Raw genomic sequence first — 6,382 nt, 5'->3', positions numbered from 1 at the left:
GTGTGTGTGAGGAGTGGTGGACGAGTGAGAGTAATGGACGAGTGAGGGCAATGGACGAGTGAGGGTAGTGGACGAGTGAGGGTAATGGACGAGTGAGGGTCGTGGACGAGTGAGGGTAGTGGACGAGTGAGGGTAGTGGACGAGTGAGGGTAATGGACGAGTGAGGGTAGTGGACGAGTGAGGGTAATGGACGAGTGAGGGTCGTGGACGAGTGAGGGTAGTGGACGAGTGAGGGTAGTGGACGAGTGAGGGTAGTGGACGAGTGAGGGTTACCTGGAGGTTATTCCGGGGGGGACGAGTGAGGGTCGTGGACGAGTGAGGGTAGTGGACGAGTGAGGGTCGTGGACGAGTGAGGGTAGTGGACGAGTGAGGGTAGTGGACGAGTGAGGGTAGTGGACGAGTGAGGGTAGTGGACGAGTGAGGGTAGTGGACGAGTGAGGGTAGTGGACGAGTGAGGGTAATGGACGAGTGAGGGTTGTGGTTCATGTCAATATTTCAGAATGGTATTATGGTAACTAACTACTACATGCTCCAGTAATTAAAAGGAAACTAATGATTTCCCAGAAAAAGGATTTTGAATATTTTTAGTTTTAGGGAGTATTTCTTAATGTGGTGTACCCCGGAGTGTTAGTTTTTTCTATGGGAACTCATTTTCTCTCTATAATATATATGGAGTGTGTGTGTGTGTGTGTGTGTTGTAAAGTTAGAAGTTGTAGTTGAAGTTAGTGAGGTGCGTGCTAGGATGGAGTTATGAAGCTACACACATCATTTGAAATTAGAACTGGAGCTGGAGTCACAGGTAATAGTGTAGGAGGCCAGAGCTCACCTTGTGGCCACCACTCAGCAGCTACCCCGCTACCCACCACAGATGCCCACTCCTATATTTAATACTTTTTATTAAGACCCTCTAATGGTTACTAATGTACTGATATTAACTACTATGAAGTCATTAAATTAATGTAGGTAGATTTTAAGAATTAATGGTAGAATAAAGTGACGGTCGGAGTGAGAATATCGTACGTCTGACAGAGCTGGCGAGTAGTGCCCACCCCATTACCCCTCCCCCTTTACCCCATGGGCAGCCCCCCTCCCCAAGGGGCAACCTGTGCTCTCATCTCTCAACATCCTTCACATTCTCTAATTCTCACACTTCTCAAGTCTGGTATCTTCATCTGGTTTCATTTATAACCAACTGATGTATATTGTAAGTAAATCCATTAGTCTTACGTAGACTATATTAAATGTCAGTAAAGACGGGATGTTGGTTACCCACTGAAGTGAGGAATGCCTTGGGCACTGATTCCGTGTCTGTGAGGATTAGTGACAATTTGGCATCTTGAGTGTGTGGTGGATGTTGCTTCAGTCAAGTGTTGGTCACTCTAGTGGGCAGAACAGTGGGTACGTCTGGGCGTGTGAGTGATGCGGCCTTCCTAAGTCAACACAAGAACAGTGATATCTCAACTGTGTACCCAAGGATGTGATGCATTAAAGTGTTCTTTAATAACGAGATTAAGACTACATTTGGTTATTGAAGTGGCAAGCAGTGTTTGTGTGTGGTAATCTACTAGGGTTGTGTTGGGGGGAAAGCTGGTGCAGGAAGTGCTAGAGTCACCCAGGAAGACACATACACATATACACACACAGGTAAGTGTAACATGTTTCTTGTTACCTACCCAGCTGCAACCGTCCTTCACTCCATATGTTGTATACTCCCAGCAGAATATATCTCATATTGTGTGTGTGTGTATATATATATATATATATATATATATATATATATATATATATATTATATTTTATATATATTACTGGGAGATACCACCTCTAGAACTTATTGAGGACCCACAGCCACAGAATAAACGTACTTCAGGAAAACTCAAGAGCTGGTTTGAGTGTTTTCTTCTGCCACCCCCTATATGCTTGCTATGTTTGTGATTGTGAAATATATATATTCCATATATACATACATGCTGTTTAAAGTGTACTTTAATCCTCAATGAGGTTGGTGTGAAGAGCAAACAGCCTTAATGACGCACGTTAGTTAGGCTGTTTGCCTAACTATCGTCCACCCTCCCTAGCTTCACACTCCATCAACGTTACTACACTACTGAATCTAACAAACTCATAATAATAATAATAATATAATATATTTTCCTACATGTACAAATTATACTACAGGCCTAGCTGACATGAATGATATACTACTACATAGAAAGCCGCTTGTTACGCTGAGCATTTCGTGCAAATTAGGTCAGTTTTGTCCCAGGATGCGACCCACACCAGTCGACTGACACTCAGGTACCTATTAAAAAAAATTTATACTGATGGGTGAACAGGAACAGCAGGTGTCTTATGGAAATGCGTCCCTAATGTTTTCCAGCCGTACTGGAGATTCGAACTCCGGACCTCAGTGTGTGAGCTGTGTGCGCTAGTGATCCAGCTACAGGACACCATCTAACCTCCCTGGTGAACGTTTACACGGCTGCCCTTAACGAACTCCCCTAACCTTACGCTCGTCAACGTTTCTCCACCGCTTAACCTCACACTCGCCAACATTTCTACATTATGTTTTAAGTTATAAGTTATAAGGCAGAACAACTGGTGGCGAAAAATGTCGTGAAGCTTTTGTTTTTAACAATAATACACTAGTAATAGCGTTTAGGATTTTTAACTAGCCACAATTATCGATATAAGTTTGAATGCCATTTAGGTTTTCTGTTATTAAATTGCACAGAACTCTCGTGCCTACAGATATGTTTTGGGAAGGTTTTGAACGTGTTTAATATGCGCGTAAAAGGTAAATATTTCTGATTGAGTTGAAGATAAGCTTTATATATGTTAAATGTGAAAGTGTGTTTGTTACAGACTTGTCTGTCTCAAACTCAGCAGACGGAGGATCAAGCCTCTACCACATCCTGCGCTGAATGACCCACATGGGTTTAGCGCTTAGGATGAATTATTAAAAATTAAAATTTTATATATACAGTGGTTGTATTACCCAGTTGGTATATACTCTGAAGTCTCTCCCACTCTCTAGATATGTGTGTATGTACGCGTAGGGAGTGTGTGTGTGTGTGTGTGTGTGTGTGTGTGTGTGTGTGTGTGTGTGTGTGTGTGTGTATATATATATATATATATATATATATATATATATATATATATATATATATATATATATATATATATATATATACACACACACACACACATATACATACAGACTTTAGCGTTTACTTCAATCCCAATACACCCATAAGTAAGATTAAAGTATTTTCGACTATTAAACAAATCACATGCAGGTTAAATGACCCTCGTAGGTCGACAGGATTTAAACCCAGTGTGTCCCGTGACTCGGATGGCAACGCTCTCGCCTCACACACTGAGTGTCCGTGGTTCAATCTCTGGAATGAGTGGAAACGTTGGGCATGTTTCCTTACACCTTTCCCTGTTCCCCTAGCAGTAAGTAGGTACCTGGGTGTTAGCCGACTGGTGTGGATCGCATCCTGGGGGACAAGATTGAAGGACCACAATGGAAATAAGACAGTCCTCAATGACATACTGACTTTGTAGGGTTATTCTGGGTGGCTAACCCTTCTCTATATTAAAAATCCGAACAGATCTTAACCAGTCTTCATGAATTCAAACACGAGGATTAATTCCCACTGATGTCAACACTGTATGGTGTTATTGAAACTGAGTGTATAATCAACAAGCGTGTGAAGGGGCCCTGGGCGATAACGAAAAGTAGCAGAACGGTCGATTATATATAATTATAGATCACAGGGTAACTGCATTGTTGTCTGTGTAGCTTGACGGTCGTCTTGGTGGTAGCAACAGTAATAGTAATAATAGCAAAAGTAACTGCAGTAGCAGTAATAATAGCAAAAGTAATTGCAGTAGCAGTAATAACAGCAACAGTAGTAATAACAGCAGTAACAACAGTAGCAGTAATAACAGTAACAGCAGTAGCAGTAACAACTGTTGCAGTAATAACAGTAGCAGTAATAACAGTAGCAGTAATAACAGTGACAGCAGTAGCAATAACAACAGTAGCAGTAATAACAGTGACAGCAGTAGCAATAACAACAGTAGCAGTAATAACAGTGACAGCAGTAGCAATAACAACAGTAGCAGTAATAACAGTGACAGCAGTAGCAATAACAACAGTAGCAGTAATAACAGTGACAGCAGTAGCAATAACAACAGTAGCAGTAATAACAGTAACAGCAGTAGCAGTAACAACAGTAGCAGTAATAACAGTAACAGCAGTAGCAGTAACAACAGTAGCAGTAATAACAGTAACAGCAGTAGCAGTAACAACAGTAGCAGTAACAACAGTAGCAGTAATAACAGTAACAGCAGTAGCAGTAACAACAGTAGCAGTAATAACAGTAACAGCAGTAGCAGTAACAGCAGTAGCAGTAATAACAGTAACAGCAGTAGCAATAACAACAGTAGCAGTAATAACAGTAACAGCAGTAGCAGTAAGATAACTAATCATAATTCATTAAAGTTCACTAGCTTACACTTTTGTACATTTATACTTTTTTATTTGTAAGTTAAGGAGTCAGTCACTCAGAGAAAGGTAGCAAACTATCGCTTCCTACTACAGTCAACTGTAGTGGGAGCAACAGCAGTGGTCCACTGTGTACATCCCGTTCCTCAGTGTTTTTGGCAGCAGCAGTGGTCCACTGTGTATGTCTCATTTCTCAGTACATGTCTGGCAGTAAAAAAAAAAAACAAAAAAAGGCACCTTACCGTGGCTGAAACAATACACAGATAACCCGCATATTGGAGAGAGAAGCTCACGAAAACGTTTCGGTTCGACTTGGAAACCGACGCAAGAACCACAGCTCGGCTGATCAGGTTCTGATTTTAGGTGCCTGTCCAGCACCTTGAAGACAACCAGGGGTCTATTGGTAATAAACTAACTTTGTATATGCTGGGAGACAGTTGAACAGTCTTGGACCCCAGACATTTGTGTTGTCTCTTAGTGTATTCGTGGCGCCCCTGCTTTTTTATATTGGGGATGTATTGCATCTCCTGCTCAGTCTTTTGCTTTCGTAGGGAGTGATTTTCGTGTGCAAGTTTGGTACTAATCCCTCTAGGATTTTTCAGGTGTATATTATCATGCATCTTTCTCGCCTGCATTCCAGGGAATACAAATCAAGGAACTTCAACCGTTCCCAGTAATTTAGGTGCTTTATCATACTTATGTGCCGTGGAAGTTCTCTGTACATTGTCCAGGTCAGCAGTTTCGCCTGCCTTGAAGGGGGCAGTTAGTGTACAGCAGTATTCCAGCCTAGAGAGAACAGGCGTTGTGAAGAGAATCACCATGGGCTTGGAGCTCCTAGTTTTGAAGGTTCTCGTATCCCCATCCAACCTATATCTAAAGCAACCCAAAGTTCCTGCCTCAGTGACGCTGCATGGGAGTGTGTTCCACTCATGTACAACTCTGTTGCCAAACCAGTATTTTACAGTATCATTTCAAAAGTTAAATTTCTCTAACTTGCTTTGATATTTTCAACATGTTTACATCCCCTTTATATACTTTTTTTCCATTTGTTTACTTCAATCATATATTCCTTAATTCAACGTCTTTCCAAAGAGTACAAGTTCAGTGCCTTCAGCCTATTTTCATAGGAAAGGTTTCTGATACATGGCATCAGCCTTCGTCGTCGTCCAGCGCATTTATGTCCATCCTGTAAAATGAAGACCAGAATTGAGCAGCATAATCTAAATGAGATTTAATCAGAGATAATTTATATATTTATAGCTCTTTATATGAAGCCAAGAATTCCATTAGCTTTATTACAAACACCGTTCTTCCCAGTCTTGAACTGACGAAGCCACTGGCTGGTGAAACGTTTCCTTCACTTTGACTAAGATCTACAGTGCTTAGTCTTAGTGCCATAGTTATTTGCTTTTTCTAGGATTAGAACCTTACACCTGTCTGCATTGAACTGCATCTGCCACTTCTGCGACTACATCAAGCTATCCACATCAGAAATAATTTTGGCTGCCTATTTTAGTGTCATCGGCAAATTTATATGTCGCTGTTTATTTCTTCATCAGTGTCGTTTATGTAGATTGTAAACAACAGGGGTCCCAACACTGGCCCTTGTTTCACACCACACGTAATAGGTCTCCATTCCGATTTCTTCCCATTAATGCAAACTCTGTTGCTAGTTGGCCAGCCATGCATCACCCCAGGAGATAATTCCATGTGTCAATGCTTTCTTAATCAGTTTCCTATGTGGAACTTTACCAGAGAATTTTCTGAAGTCCATATGCTCAATATCGTATTCTTTATCTTGGTCAACCACCTCGAACGTTAGGGAGAAAATATTAGTAAATTCTTAAAGTAAGAGATTCAGTGATC

At 41.3% G+C, this 6,382-nt stretch overlaps 1 protein-coding gene across 3 annotated transcripts in view; it reads left to right on the top strand.

Annotated features, from left to right (window-relative positions):
• The first annotated feature begins 1,354 nt into the window (after positions 1 to 1,354).
• Positions 1,355 to 6,382, top strand: part of LOC128696635 (protein N-terminal asparagine amidohydrolase) — a 973,206-nt gene continuing 968,178 nt past the window's right edge. For all 3 annotated transcript variants that reach the window (XM_053787947.2, XM_053787949.2, XM_053787948.2), the window contains exon 1: positions 1,355 to 1,644. The gene's annotated coding sequence lies outside the window, so the exon portion shown is untranslated. The remainder of the gene's footprint in view (positions 1,645 to 6,382) is intronic.

The sequence above is a fragment of the Cherax quadricarinatus genome, chromosome 46 (assembly GCF_038502225.1).
Source record: "Cherax quadricarinatus isolate ZL_2023a chromosome 46, ASM3850222v1, whole genome shotgun sequence".
Classification (NCBI taxonomy): Eukaryota; Metazoa; Arthropoda; class Malacostraca; order Decapoda; family Parastacidae; genus Cherax; species Cherax quadricarinatus.
The sequence above is the reverse complement of the archived record's forward strand: the minus strand, read 5'-3'. Positions and strand labels throughout refer to the sequence as shown.